Below are 16,193 nucleotides of genomic sequence, written 5' to 3'. Positions count from 1 at the left end.
TCACCAGGTAAGATAATTTCACTAGGTCATGCTGCTAGTGAGGATGGAGGTCTGACCTGCTGGTGAAGAGAGCAAGGAGGGGAACCCTGGATACAGGAAGTGGCCCTCACCTTACTTACAGAGCCTACTCTGAGAACTTTCTGTAAGCTCCACAGACAGAGGGGAAAGGGAGGTTTTGCTTATAGGAGAGGAGATTGGGTTTAGGTGGTTTTCTGACATCCTTTCCCGGAAAATGGGGACAAGAATCTCTTGATGCTGAGTACCTTTGAAAGAAGTAGATTTCAGTTGGCATTTTGGGAATGACTAAAGAAACATCACCGTGACCAGAGTTGTCATTTCACCCAGCATGGATATGAGATGGTTTGCAGCCTCTTTTCTGGAAATGAGTCAGTGCGCACCAGTGGGGATCAGGGAGGGACCGGAGACTTCCAGTTCCATGTTCAGTCTAACCAAATCTAAAAATGGTTCTGGAAGAGAACAGGCTTCTGTGAGTCAAGCTTGTCATGGCCCTGGCTGGGGGCTGGCACGGGAGTGACACAGAACTTCTCACCATGCCCTAATGGTGGGCACTAGAAGTGGGGGCAGAGGCAGGGCAGGTGGCTACTTCATAGACTGGCTCCATGGCACATGGGCCCCTCTGTGGTCACTAGAAAAGCACAGTATGAACACAACCTTCCCAAGGTGAAGCAGCAGTCAGGCAGCCCCACATTCAAAGGTCAGCTTCATCACAGACCAGCCATGTGATGGCAGGACAGTTCATTTACCTACTTGTTTTGCTCATCTGCAAAATGGGGTAGCAGTCACTATCTTCCTTTCAGTGTTATTGCAAACATGAAAAGGGACAATATCTGTCCATGCAGCCCCGTACCCATCTGGTGAGTGCGGGATCCATGGAAGATGAGGAAAAAGAGTGTCATGTGTATGCAGCACAGTCATGTGTCACTTCACAAAGCAGATGTCTGGAGAAATATGTGGTTAGTCGATTTCATCATGCAAACATTCTACAAAGCTGGGTGCTGTGTGTCCATCCTCCACATGACCTCTGGATGCAAGGAAGAGATTAGGTAAACATGAGCTATATGAGGCTGCTGCTGACACACGGTGGATAGAGTAAAAAAAATTTTTTTTTCTAAATATAAGGGGTATACTCTAAAATAATGATAAAAGGTATAGTATAAAAATGCATAGAAAAGTCATGCAGTCATTTTTATCATCATCAAGTATGTTTGCATATGGCTCTACTTTTAAATGACTGGCAGTGAGGTAGATCTGTTTACACAGAAGGAATGATCGCCTCGTGCTGTTGTGATAGCTGTGTCACCAGGTGATAGGAACTTTTCAGCTCCCTGGTCGTGTCCTGAGACCACCGTCATATAGGTGGCCCATTGTTGACAGAAACATTGTTGAGTGGTGCATGAGTGTATTTTATGGAACTAAAACACATTCCATCCCTTTTTTTATTTCATTTCATCATATTAGTCAATAAACATCATTAGACCCATTGGATAGGTTACGAATATGAGAACTTAATAACTTACCTTGAAACTAATCTCAAGTCCAGTGCTCACTCCACAACATTACCACACATTTTCCCTTTTGGATAAATCCAACCACCCCTGCAAGAACCACCCCGCAATCCCAGACCCTCAGCAGCCACCAGGCAGCCCTGTCATCTCTCAGATTTTTCATTTCCTGCCCTCCTGGGCTCTTGTCCACACAGGATCTTGAGCAAAGAAACAGTTCAGTACAGAATGAGCCTCTTGTCCTTATTCCTCAATTAAACCCTTATTAACTCAATTAAAATGAGTTCGTTGCTCTCAGGTGTAAATGTGCTGTTCCCTGCAGTTCACAGTTGCCTACAGAAAGGTGCACTGACAGTAAAAATGGTCTTCTAAGTGCCTTAGAGACTGCAGCAGAGTGAAAGGCTAGCTTCCATCTGTAGCCTTGTTTCTGCAGGGCAAAGCTGGGGAATTGCTCTGTCCTCCGTAAATAGCATGTTGGCATCAAGATCAAGGAAACGGAAGTCCAGTGATGAAGTTCACAGAGATGGGGGACGGCTGCCTTCCCATTCAAACGTCTCGGCTGAGTGTTCTGCAAGTCACAGAGCTCGATGATGCTGAAGAGTGTAAGGGGGTTCAGCCTGCTTCAGTTAATACATCAGGATCAAAACCTCCCAGATTCAAAATAGCATCCAACACACTCCCCACTCCAGCAAGCCCTGCTGCTTGTCCAAGCACCAGAACAAAGACCACAGCAGCACTTCCCCAGCTGCCCATGACCTTCTTCCGCCTGCCCCATTTAGTCTTGACTCTTCTTTACCTCCACACTCAAGGTCTGGCTGTGGCCAGAAGTTGCTGAATTAATCATGCTAAACAAGAGCTTTGCTGATGTTTAGGATGTCTAGGGTGACCTAATTCCCTGTATCTTTTTTTCATAATCTTTTAATTTTTTTCTCTTTTGTTTATAAGAGCAAATCACTGGACTGAGATCAAGCAGTTCATGGTGCCAAGAAACCAGAGGGGCTGCAGCGACTCAGAGCACCGTGGATCAAAGTTTCCTGGCTGCCAGCACTACCTGGCCAAAGGAGCTGCCCTTGGAGTAGGTACATGTGATCCCTGGGGTCAACTGGGGTAACCCTGCCCATGTACCCAGGCCCTACAGGACTCACAGCTCAAAGGTAATAAGAACTGCCACTCAGGGGACCCCTCCATGGCTTGGTCTGGTAGCTTTCCCAGGCGGGGCTCTTGCTGGCTTCCTTAGCCACGGCCCAAGTCAGGGGAAGGAGGCTTATTTTCACCTCAGGTAAGGAAAGAGGGCTGGGGGCACAGGTGCCCTCACCTGGCAAAGGGTAAGTGTCTGTGGGTAAAGCTCTGACAGAATAAAGGTCCCCATCCTTGCTGTGCCCTGCAGAACACTTCCTCCTGTGAGCTCTTTCTTCTTTGCCACAACCCAGACCCTCACAGGCAGGAGGACCCCTGTGTTCTCACTCTTCAGTTCAGTGGACGATGAATCAGAAGCCCAGGGATTAGGGACTGGGCAGCTTTTCCATTTCTCTCTGATGTGGTGTAGGGCAGGCTTCTGATGTCCCCTCTCTCCCTAACCCCCAGGACCCCTGGGAGCTGGATGGGGTGAGATCACTACCCCATCATTGCATGAGGAAAATAAGATAAGTACTATAAGGGATTTGCCCAAGATCATGGGGATAGTAAGTAGAGAAGCCCAAACATTTTTTTGACTCAGTCTAACAAAAGTTACATGAAAACCAGAAAGTTTTAGGTATATTCGTTCTGTCAATCTTATGGTAAGTGATAGGACAATTTAAAAGAAGCCCGTAGGGAGTCTTAAGTTCCTTCTATTTTGTCTTCTTGATAGACTGGGATTTTCTTTTGTCCATTCCTTAAAGTGAGGCCCCCTGGGTGGACCTAGCTCCTACTGATATTGGAATGCAAGCCCTTATCAAGGACGGAGGGGATTCTCTGTGCTTCTGCCTGTTCACTCATTTAATGGTGCCTCTATTACCAGCATCACCATTATCACCCCCTACTTCTGCAGACCCCTGGGGACAAATGGGCAGAAAGAGCTCAACCTGTGCAAGGTCACCCAGAGGCTCTGTTTCACCCCCTCTGCTTTAACCACTGGGCTCTCCTGCTTCCTCCTGCTGTCTCAGCCCTGACTACTCCTACTCTGGGTCTCGGAGGGGAGGGTTAAGGATTCAGTTTTTCAGATACGAAGCACCAAGCCCATCACATCACCATCCTGGATTACCCTACTGACAGCTGTAGTTGGGTTGGGAGGTTCACATTTCCAGACTAATTTTTAAGAAGCTGCATTTAGGTATTTAGGATAAGCCAAAAGAAGATGAAATATTCAGGACTAAAATCCCTAGGCCTGCCTCTTAAATTTTAGTGTGCACACAAATCCCCTAGAGATAGTGTGGAGATGCAGATTCAGGTTCAGTAGGTCTGGCCAAGCTGAGATTCAGCATTTCCAACAAGCTCCAGGATGATGCATAAGTGTCTGGTCTGTGGTCCACACTTTGAGGATCAAGGCCCTAGACCACAGATTTCCAGGCTAGATTCCTGGGGTTTCTTGAAGATGCCTCAGAGGCAGGACTAGAGGCTATGCAAAGGGGTTTCCTGTAAAATTTCCCCTGGAAAAAAAAGGGTTATTTCCTGCCTTGAAAAAAAAGTTTGAAAACCACATCCCTAAATAAAATGCCCCATACATTTGGAGATACTTACTTGCATGTGTGGCAAGAAATTTCTGTCCCCAAAGAGGTATGTTTTTATATACTTTGCTGACTCAGGGGAATCAACAGCCATATTTGGACAGCTGGCCTCACGTTGACCTCCCTGCTACCTAATGGAAAGTGTTGAAGGTACTCTACTTAGAAATAATTATATTTACATAGCCTCTATGTCTCCTCTCTCTCTCTCTCTCTCTCTCTCTCTCTCTCTTCCTCATGCTTATGGGAGAAAAGGTTACTTGCTTCTGGAATTCATCAGCTCCAACTCTTTACTTCCCTTTGAGGACAGAACTGCATTTTCCTCCGTGTGTGAATTTCTTATGGGAGGGAAGGGAAAGGAAGGCTTCTAAGATCTTAATTGTGAAATTGTTACCTTCATAGAAAAATCAGTGTGTTTGTCCCATATGTTGAGTGAGCACTCACCCTGAGACCAGAGGAAGCAAGATATTGGGGCATTGAGCTGGAAGGACCGGAATATAAATCCAGTATCTGGAAGAAAAGAATTCTGTGATCAGATAGTATGTGACGGAAATACTGTGTTAGACAAGTTCTCTCCTGAGGGATCTCACGATCTGTTATAAGATACTGTGGTTGTAACTCCCCAGAAGGCAAGTACAGTCAGTAGGGCTTCCCAGTTTTCCCTAGTGTCACGCAGAGCCTACTTGCAGTTCAAGGAACACTAGGAATTTTCGTGGACTCTAACTTCTGGGAGCAGCTGACTGAGCAAGCCCTAATCGAACACTTTATTCAGTCCCTAACCAGAGAAAGTATTGACTTTTATGGGCTGGTTCCCCCAAATGGCCAGATACAGTTCTGGAGTCACCATTCTAGAAAGTTCCTGATTAAGACTTTGGGCCAGCCCTGTGAGTTGGTTCAGAGGCTGAGCTGGAGGGCCACCCCAATGGCCAGGTGCTGAGGAATCTTGCCCACAGTCCCGCACACGCAGGCTTCATTCCCTTGTGTCTCCAGGATGGCTTCTAGGGAGACATCTAAAATGTGGGTTCAGCGGAACGTGGGGGATAGCCAGGAGGACACCCCCAGTAGAGGATGTGCAGAGCTCCCAGGAGACCAAGGAGAGGCAGAGCGAGCCCGCCGCTTAGCAGGAGAAAGCCAGGAGGGAAGGTTGCTGGGAAGAGCAGCGCGTGGATGTTCCCCTCGGACAAGGACAGGCCCTGTTTGTGCACTGCCGCTCCTCAGTGTGTGCACTTGAGGCGAGCTCGGGGGGTGGTACTGGAATGCACATTTTCATTTTAATCGTTTTGTATTTGTTTGACCATTTATTTCAGAAACATACAAATGAGGACCTCAAGTCCTTCCTCTCCCAGATATTTGTTCTCTGACGGAGGCTGAAGCTGGGAGACCCAGGCACTGCAGCCCGTGCCGGGTTCCCCACTCCCCATAGGTGGGGGCAGAGTAGCAGCAACGTGAGTGGGAAAACTGCAATAACACTCACGGGGAAATTCAGACTGCTTGGCATGTTTGCCTTCTGGAGCTGCCCTTTGGGCTAGGGAGGTGCAGCCTACTGTCCCCTAAAGTGACACACTGAGAATATATAAGAAAGTCTGGGGACAAAAAGAAAATAACAGAAGGTGTGCAGTTTCCTGCTCACCCAGCGGCCTTCTGATCTGGCTTCTGTCCCCTTGGATTTCAAGAATTGCATTTAATTCACTGACTGAGATTAGCTTAATTTGTACTGCTCACAAGTACACTTTTGGAAGAAGCTGTATTTAAACTAAAATGTAGGAAAGAACTCCTTCGGTTAGCTCAAAATAGGTCTCTGTTTGACCCCTTAATGCTGCAGATTAACGTGACACAAGACTGCATACCCAAGTGGCTGGGCTTAAATAATGTAAGCTTTCTATTTTCTGACTACAGTTCCAAACTGGTTTAGGAAGGAGAGCTCTGCCCATTTATCACTCTCCTGCAGGGAATAATACCAGTCCCTGGGACTCATTAGATGTCAAGCACCATTCTAAGAACTTGACATTTATTAACTCATTGAATCCTGTAAGGTAGGGACTATAATTATTCCCATTTTGCAGGTGAGGCAAGTAAGGCACAGAGAGTTAAATTTCATTCAAGGTCACAAAGCTGTAAATTGCAGATATGGGAATCAAATCCTTAAGCATTACATTACCTCCCCAAGGATCAAGTTCAGGAGCTATATCTTTTCTGCTCATGCATTCAACAAGTAAAAAAGAAAAGAAAACCACAAAATGTATGGATTTCTGTAGTTGGTAATTTTTAGTATGAATTCAGGTAACCAAAAATATCCTCTAGAATAGCATGAGAATCTGGAGGACTCTCCTGGTGAGAAGATTTTAGGTATTTGCATGCCCAAGGAAAGGAGATCAGGAAACTGGGTGGGAAGGAGCAAGAAAGAGGGCAAGAGGTAGATGGGACGCTGGGAAGCCCTTCTCAAATCTTTGTCCTAAGGTTAGACGCAGGAAAGAGAAAGTTAGCTCAGAGCCCTGCCAGGGAACATCCAGGGAACCCCAAGAGTGGATACTGGGGGTTTGGTGGTTCACTTCTGTGACTTACTATTTATCCTTCTCGGGACATAAGAGGGACACATTGTGTGTTGAATTGTAAATGCCCTGCGTGTACTGACTGCTCCCTGGAACCTGGAATCCAGGCAGGCCTTGGGGTCTATGCTGGAAGCTTTGGTGCCTGGGTGACAGCATTGGCTGTTTATGTGGTCAGAGTGCAGCCTTCTGCCACCCACCCCGGAGCCCATGTGGCATCCTTTGTGTAAGCCATCACTGCTGCTGCTGGCTAACAACATGGCCTGAGACATGGTGAGGGGGCTAGGGCCTGACTGAGGTCATGGGTGCTGGTGAGGGGCCAAGCAGGAACCAGTTCCTACAGCCCTAGCAAGAAGCTTCAGTAGCTTGCCCTGCACCCAGCCTGGCCTCTTCCAGCTTCTTTCTCTTTCATGGATCTGCTGTACCTGATGGTGAGTCCAAGTTTCTCTGTCTAGTAGCACCTCTCCTCAAACTTCCCAGACAGATACTTTTCTGCCTTCCTAAGTTTACAACTTTCACGTGCCTGAACCCTGATGGCCCTATGCCACACCAGACCTGTTCACCCCTCCTATTGGGGAATAGTTGATTAGTTGATGCCAACACCCTCGAATCTTGAATTGAGTCTCTCTCTCAATCTCTCTCTCTCCCTCCCTCCCTCCTTTCTCTCAATCTCTCTCTCTCCCCCTCCCTCCCTCCCTCCTTTTTTCTTTCTTTCTTTCTTTCTTTTTCTTTCTTTCTTTCTTTCTTTCTTTCTTTCTTTCTTTCTTTCTTTCTTTCTTTCTTTCTTTCTTTCTCCTTCCTTCCTTTCTTTCCTTCTTTCCATCCATCCATCCTTCCTCCCTCCCTCTCTCCTTTCTCTCTCTCTCTCTCTCTCTCTCTCTCTCTCTCTCTCTCTCTCTCTCTCTCTTTCTTTCACATCTCACATTTACTCTAGGAGCAAATTCTAGAAGTTTCCCCCTGAAAACCTGCTCTGGTTCATGGCTAGTATCTAATCCATGCCCAAGGCTTCCAGCCCGGACAGTCACTGGGGCCTCCCCACGTCTGGTGCTTCTGTGCTTGCTTCCCCCTGCTGGGCCACAAAGGAACCCTTCATCATGACAGCCAATCATGGCCCTCCTCCACTCTGACTCCAAGGGCTGGCAAAGAACAGAAGGCCCCTAACTGGCCCAGCTACTCCACAACTTCAGCTGTTGCTCACCTCTCACTCCTACCAGCCCCCCAGATCCAGAATGCTCCCACCTCAGGATCTCTGCATCTTTACTGGGAATGTGGATTCCCCTGGCTGTCTGAAAGACTCACTTTCTCACTCCCAAATTCCTGTTTAAATCGGGGGCATGCAATTAAACAATTGTATGATTGCATGTGTGCACCCCCACCCCATCATGTTTCCTCTCTTTCTTAATTTCTTTTCCCCCCCAAAATTCTTAAATGAAAGACCTTCCCATACCTGTCCTGTTCCCACCCACCCTGCATCCCCACCACCAGGTATTTCCGACTTCCCTACAAGTGTAGCTACAGGGAGTCAGCACTTTGGAGATCTCAGCATAAAGAAAACTGGTTAGCTGGGGAAGTCTGAGGAACTTTCCCAGACTTCCAAGACTAGAATCTTAGGAAACCCTGGACAGCCAGGAACCACTCCAGAAAGGGAACTTTTCTCATAGCAGTCAAGGAAAAGGGGCAGTTGGGAATTGGTCAATCACAGACTAGCAGGTAAAAAGTTGGGAAAACAAAGCAATATGGACAGCTTTGCCTCCCCCAGAGCACAGAGCCGGCAGACGTCCTGGTGTCCATGGAACCTTGCCACAGGACTGTGAGTTCCTTGAGGGCAGGGCCTGGGCCTGCCCTGACCACTTTTCTTCTCTGCCAAGGCTCAGCTCGGAACCTGACACACAGTGGGTACACATTAGACATTTGCTGGACTGAACAGTAGCCTCTGGGCACATTTTCAGTATTTGAGCAAAAATCTGTGGGGGTACCTGTGTGGAAGCTGTGGACTCCCAGATTTTGCCTCGAAGTTGGTTTCTTAGGATCTGCCAGTTCCATGTGTGAGAAGGCAGCTACCACAGGGTATCCCGCAGGCCTGCTCCACCCACCCTGAGTAACCCACAGAGCACACCCTGGAAACCAAAAAAACAGGGAGCCCCGCCCGTCTCTGAAAGAAAGAACTAAATTGCAGCAAGCAATTTGGAAAGGAGACAGGAGCTTGGAAATTGAGAGCAAGCAGAATCCTCTCTTAGCAGCCCCCTTCTGCTGTCTCAGGGAACATGATGAAAGGTTGGATTTGCCTGATTTCTCAACACTCATCCCTCAGAGGGGATCCCCATCTTCTCTCCTGCCTAAGGAAACCCCCTGCCCTTCATGACCTGCTTGAATTTCTCCCTGTTTCTGTTGGTTTGCGGCTGTCAGGGGGTAGGAATCCAATTCTGAGGCTCAAAGCCAGCACCACTTTCCCTGAAGCACTTGACTTGGCGCCTTTGCTGGGAACCAAAATTGTATCCTTTGGGGTTTGTGTGAAGGGCACATGCAGCTCTGCCCAGCCCCTGAAGAACCTCCTGGCCTGTCCTTCCAGTTTTCTTTCCTCCTCCTCCCAGACTGTTCCCCCGAAAGGGAGAACAATGTACCAGGAGAGCTGTCCCCAGCTTGCAATCCCAGAGACCCTCAGTGGCATTGAAGGGCTCCATTTTGCAGGACAGCTAGTTAGCTTGTGGATCACCGGAAAACACAGCTACATGGTGAGTAAGGAGGTTGGAAAGAATGTCAGTCTTCACTGGGATTTAAGATGACAGGTTTCTGGCTCTGTGAACTTGGATAAGATTAACTCTTCATTCTTAAGGAAAAAGAAAAAAATACCAACCCTCTGAAATAGCAGTTTAGTGGAAAAATGTGGGAAGTGTCGCAGGCAGTCCGGTTTGCTTGTTCCCTCTTTCCGGGGCTGCATATTTTCTGTGTCTGATAATATGTTTGTTACACCTTGTCTCTGCCAGGGACACATACAGTAAATTGTCAGCTCCAACCATGTAATCTCTTAACCATAAGGCTCCAACATCTGTTGGCCAGTTGTTGCATGGTTGGATCATTAACAAGGCTTCTAATTTTACTCTTTGAATTTTACATAAAAAAGTTTTAATGAGTATATGTAATTCATACTTTCCAACTTCAGAGAGTCCTGAAAGGGAAACCTATGCTTTTATAACCCAAGTCTCTGAAGTAAACAGTTTTATTTTTAAATCGCATTTCCTCCCCCACTCCTCTATGCAAGTGCATTATAAAAAAAAAAACAAAACAAAACAATTGGACACCCTCTCCCTTTCCAGAAAATGTATTGAAATGCTACTCTTGGTTTTGGAGAAGAGTCCCCTTTTAAGCTTTGTGCTCATCTGATATGTCACATGTGCTCATTCTTCATTTTGAGATTAGTGGTGTCATGAGCCCCTGTCCACCCATCTATAAAAACAAATTGGAAAATGGCATGAGAAAGGCGACCCCTGAGTCACGCTGGGAGAATTCGGTTTTAAAACTTGCTTTCGCTCTCATGCCTGTTTTTACTGAAATGAGATGGGTTTAGAAATGGCTTGTTCCTGCCAACTTAGTTCACTTTTCCCATTTTCCCCTGCCTTGGGTATGCCCTCAATCTCCAGACTAGGAAGGGACTGTGTTTGATTAAATGCAATTTAAGATTGACCTTTATATTCAGAGACATGCTTCTATAAATATATTTTGAGATTTTTTTTATGAACAAACTCCAACAGGCTGGAGAAGAAATGCTCAGTTCAATAGCATATGTGACTAATAAAGCATCTCTTCATGATCCCTTGCTGTAGCTGTGTTTATCATTAACCAACTCCTGGAGACTTTCAAAAGAACTCATATTAGTCTTCACCTCCTCTTTGAAGAGATCTCCTATGCTGAAAGCTTGATGAACTTATAAAGCAACGGGCACAGGACTAGCTTTGTTAGTGCAGCTCTTAACACCTGCCAGAAGTTCTGTCCGAGTTCTGCAGATACTCATCCCTAGTGCATCTTCCCCTGGAGAGCTGGGACAATACCATGATGAATGACCAGAATCAACCAGCAACTCCTTTTGCTTGTAACGAGATTAAGGGGATAGCTTCCCAATGATTCTCTCAAGTTCAAGCAAATTCAGAAGCAGGATCACAGCATAGCATTTTGTGTTAAGAGCCACATCTCAACTGTGTGACCAGAGATACAGTGAGGTGGAGGAACTTGACCCTCACCAAGATAAGTTTCCTCTACTGTCTTAGCTTTCTTTTGCTATAACAGAATACTTGAGATCAGAACTTATAAAGAGGAAAGGTTTATTTTGGCTCACAGTTTTGAAGGTTTCAGACCATGGTTGGGTGACCCATTGCTTTTGGGCCTGTGGTAAGGAAGCTTATTATAGTGAGGAGTCAGTAGTAAAGCAAAAGACACTCACTTTATGACCAAAATGAAAGGGAGAAAGAGGAAGTAGAGGCTGGAGTGCTACAAACCCTTTTGGGTGTACACTATCAAAGATCTAAGAGCTCCCGTTAGGCTCCACCTTCTAAAGTTTCCTTCACCTCCCAATAGTACCAAGGACTGAGGACCAAGAGTCTTTTTATTTTTTTGTCTTTTCAGTGCTAGGGATTGAACCCAGAACCCAGGGCCTTGAACGTGCTAGGCAAGAGCTCTACCACTGAGCTATGCCTCCAGTCAGGACCAAGCCTTCAATATATAGGCCTCTAGAGGACATCTGAGACCTAAACTATAGGGCTGGGTGTAGCTCAGGGGTAGAGAGCTTGCCTAACATGTGCAAGGCCCTGGGTTCAACTTCTAGCTCTGCAAAAATAAAAATAAAAGACCCCAAGTGGAGCATCCATTCATTGGTAGTTGGTAGGAAGTGCTGTTTTCTGCCCGGTGCTTTCTAGTCTCCAGTGAAGCAGAACGGAAATACTAGCACTTATAATCTAGCACGGAGGAAAAAAAAGACAAGCAAATCAATTACATGACTATCTCAGTGAAATGTTTTTCTACCAAAAAATTGAAGATTTTCTTGATGTTTGAATGGGGGAGTACCTAGGAATTTACTATTATTGGACAATTCTTGTAAAAGAGTTAAAATCTGTAAAACATGACTTTAGAGCTCAGGACTGGTGATGGGGTGGCAGCTCCCACAGTGGGGCTGGACGACAGAAATGGGAAGGAATTTAGAGATGTCCTTGTCCAAAGATTTCCTTTTAAGATGAAGAAACCAAGGCCTTCAGTGAGGGTGTGCCTGAAAGTTACTACCTCGACAACTGTTGGCGTTTCCAGTTCTCTAAAAAGGATGGAAAGAAGACACAGGGTGACAACACAAGAAAGAAGAAAGGGGCAGAGGAAACAGGAGTACCTTTCTTCCCCATCCTCGGCAGTTATCTGTCCCTGAGCACACACCCACCACAGGAACCAAGTAATCCAGGCTTTGGGGGTGGTACCGGAAGATCTTAGAAATGACTATCTCCCAATCTAACAAGTGAGTTACAACTGCAGCAGAGAACACGTGGAAGGTGGCCTTTGAATTATCTCTGTTGAATGCTGCTCTGTTCCCGCTGATGGGCAGAATCACAGCATCTGGGACAGAAGTCCCCTGTGTTTCTCCTTTGCTAGCAAAGCAATTAACCTTCTTTTACCTTTTTCTCAAAAAAAGAAAGAAAAGAAAGATAAAAAAAAGAAGAAGAAGAAGAAAGGGGGGATTCAAGGAAGAGATGAAAAAAGAGGAAAGAGTAGATGGGGAGAAGAAAAGGAAACAGGCTCAGGAGGGGCCTCCACTGTAGAATCCAGGGTCCTCCTGGTTAACTGGGAAGGAAGAAAGGGGCTACTCCTGAGGTAGGATAAAAGAAATAGGAATAGGAAGGAAGGAGACATGAAGGAAGGACAGGAAAAGAGACTTTAATTCAGAAGTTCTGCATACTTTTCCAGGTTTGTAACCCCCTGAACCAGTCTCCATTCAAACCTGGGAAATCTATAATCTATATAGATCTATCTACCTGGGCACTATTAACTACCTCCCCCCCTCCCCCCATAAACCGATTAAGCAGAGGAATATAGTATCATGAGGAACCTATAATTTAGGGAACTTTCTAGCACTATCTATTGATTAGACAATGAAGGCCATATCAGCCTGAAGATCCTGAAAAGGACCAAGATTGCTAAAACCTGTCCTGAGATTACTAAACTGGTATCATTCTTATGTATCATCCCACATTTCCTCACCAAGTTTCCTTTAAAAGAAGGGCTGGGAGTCCCTCAAAGCACTTCTCACTCTCAAAATGACCTGCATTTGGTTTTGAATATATATTTACTTTCCTAAATAAACCTCTGTCTATGCCTCTGACTGACGTGTGCTGAAATTCTTTTCCAGCACATAAGCCAGAACCCCTCTGGTCCTGAGCTGAGTTCCTCCTTCTCTCTGGGAACTTCTCAACTCTTCTTTGGAGACATTTCTTTCCAGTAACATTCCTTCCCTCCTCAGTCAATGGGACAATGTGGTGATTCCAGGTACTTGAGACCTACTGGTTCTTTCCCTTCCTGAGCTCACCCCTTGTCCCTGCCCCAGGACAAGCCAAGTTTCCTCAGGAAGAGTTCTCCCTCCAGAGGAGAAGGAATAATGCAGGGGTGCTGTGGTGCATCTCAATGGAATACTAAGGGAAATAAATGGCTGTGCACAGTGAGGAAGCCCATACGCTGCCTTACCTTGAAGCCCACCTACTAAGTCTATAAAGCCACATTTGTGGAACGATTCATGTTTTTTTGTTTTGTTTTGTTTTGGTGGTGATGCTGTGGTTAGGACCTGGAGCCTTGTGCATGCTAGACACGATCTCTACCACTGAGCAATACCCTCAGTCCCCCAACACATGTTTTTAACTGCATACATGTTTAATGACACTACTGTGATCCTCTGATATGGCTTCCTCTGCCAATCATCTCCCAGGGAGGAGCAGGGCTGAAGTGAGGCTGTGCAGATGTACATTAGGATTTCCCCTGCCACTCATTTGCTCTGTTCAGTTCCCCATAGTTGATTCCATAGTTGTTGCCCAGTTTGGACAATAGGGCTTCTTGGGAGTAAGGGTGGGCAAGCAGACAGGGAGAAGGAGGAGCTGTACTGATCGCAATGGGAGAGACTGGGATGAACTTCTGGGCATCCCCATCAAGCCAGAGACCAGCATTTTCTTCACTCTCAACACCCACACTCACTTTTTTCATTTCTCCAAGGGTGTCATTGAATGGGGATGAGGATGGGTACAGGAAAGGGAAAAAAAAGCAAAGCAAAAAGATGAGCTCTCCACCTGGATGACCCATAGGCCTCTTCACCTCCTTAACTCAAAGCCAATCTTGTCATTCTTCTCTGCAGCCCACAGTCTCTGGGATTGCTTATCTTCTTAATAATGTCACCATCTACATAGCTCCCTTACAACTGGACATGGGGAAGTTTCTTCTGTGTTTCCATTTCTTTCATACCATAAATCTAGTCTGTCACCAAGTTCTACTGAATCTGCCTGACACCTTTGCAACTGGGAAGTCCAATATGGTAGTCACTAACACCTAGGAGTTATATAGGATTTATTGGTCAAGGGAGTAAATATTTCTAAGTCAGTCTCACTCTCTCAGTTCAAGCCTCTGTGATTCTTGGCCTGGACTAATGTAGTTGCTTCCTGAAAGCTCTTCCCACCTTTGACTACCTATCTTTAACACTGACAAGGGTCAAAAAACTGCCACCACCACCAAACATATTCTTTTTTTTTTTTTTTTTTTTATTGTAAACAAATGGGATACATGTTGCCTCTCTGTTTGTACATGGCGCAAAGGCATACCATTTGTGTAATCATAAATCCACATACAGTAATGTTGTTTGATTCATTCTGTTATTTTTCCCCTTCCCCCCACCCCTCCCACCCCTCTTTACCCTCTATACAGTACTTTCTTCCTCCATACTTGCCCCCCTCCCTAACCCTAACTCTAACCCTAACACTAACCCTTCCCTCCCCCCCATTATGTGTCATCCTCCACTTATTAGCGATATCATTCGTCCCTTGTCTTTTTGAGATTGGCTTATCTCACTTAGCATGATATTCTCCAATTTCATCCATTTGCCTGCAAATGCCATAATTTTGTCATTCTTTATGGCTGAGTAATATTCCATTGTATATATATACCACAGTTTCTTTATCCACTCATCAATTGAAGGGCATCTAGGTTGGTTCCATAGTCTGGCTATTGTGAATTGAGCAGCTATGAACATTGATGTGGCTGTATCTCTGTAGTATGCTGATTTTAGATCCTTTGGGTATAGGCCAAGGAGTGGGATAGCTGGGTCAAATGGAGGGTCCATTCCAAGTTTTCTAAGGAATCTCCACACTGCTTTCCAGAGTGGCTGCACTAATTTGCAGCCCCACCAGCAATGTATGAGTGTACCTTTCTCCCCACATCCTCGCCAACACCTGTTGCTTGTATTTTTGATAATCGCCATTCTAATTGGGGTGGTTTTGATTTGCATTTCTCTTATTACTAGAGATGTTGAACATTTTTTCATATGTTTATTGATTGCTTGTACATCTTCTTCTGTGAAGTGTCTGTTCATTTCCTTAGCCCATTTGTCGATTGGATTATTTGTATTCTTGGTGTAGAGTTTTTTGAGTTCTTTATAGATTCTGGAGATTAGTGCTCTATCTGAAGTATGATTGGCAAAGATATTCTCCCACTCTGTAGGCTCTTTCTTCACATTACTGATAGTTTCCTTTGCTGAGAGAAAGCTTTTTAGTTTGAATCTATCCCAGTTATTGATTCTTGTTTTTATTTCTTGTGCTATGGGAGTCCTGTTGAGGAAGTCTGGTCCTAGGCCGACATGTTGAAGATCGGGACCTACTTTTTCTTCTATAATCTGCAGAGTCTCTGGTCTGATTCCAAGGTCCTTAATCCATTTTGAGTTGAGTTTTGTGCAGGGTGAGAGATATGGGTTTAGTTTCATTCTGTTGCCTATGGATTTCCAATTCTCCCAGCACCATTTGTTGAAGAGGCTATCTTTTCTCCATTGCATATTTTTGGCGCCTTTGTCTAGTATTAGAAAGTTGTATTTATTTGGGTTTGTGTCCGTGTCCTCTATTCTGTACCATTGATCTACCTGTCTATTTTGGTACCAGTACCATGCCGTCTTTGTTACTATTGCTTTGTAATAAAGTTGAAGTTCGTGTATTGCGATACCCCCTGCTTCATTTTTCCTGCGAAGGATTGCTTTAGCTATTCTGGGTTTCTTATTCTTCCAGATGAATTTCATGATTGCTTGCTCTATTTCTGTAAGGTACGTCATTGGGATTTTAATTGGGATTGCATTGAATCTGTATAGCACTTTTGGTAGTATGGCCATTTTGACAATATTAATTCGGCCTATCCAAGAACATGGGAGATCT

The sequence above is a fragment of the Sciurus vulgaris genome (assembly GCF_902686455.1).
Source record: "Sciurus vulgaris genome assembly, chromosome: 12".
NCBI lineage: Eukaryota > Metazoa > Chordata > Mammalia > Rodentia > Sciuridae > Sciurus > Sciurus vulgaris.
Note: the sequence above shows the minus strand (reverse complement) of the source record.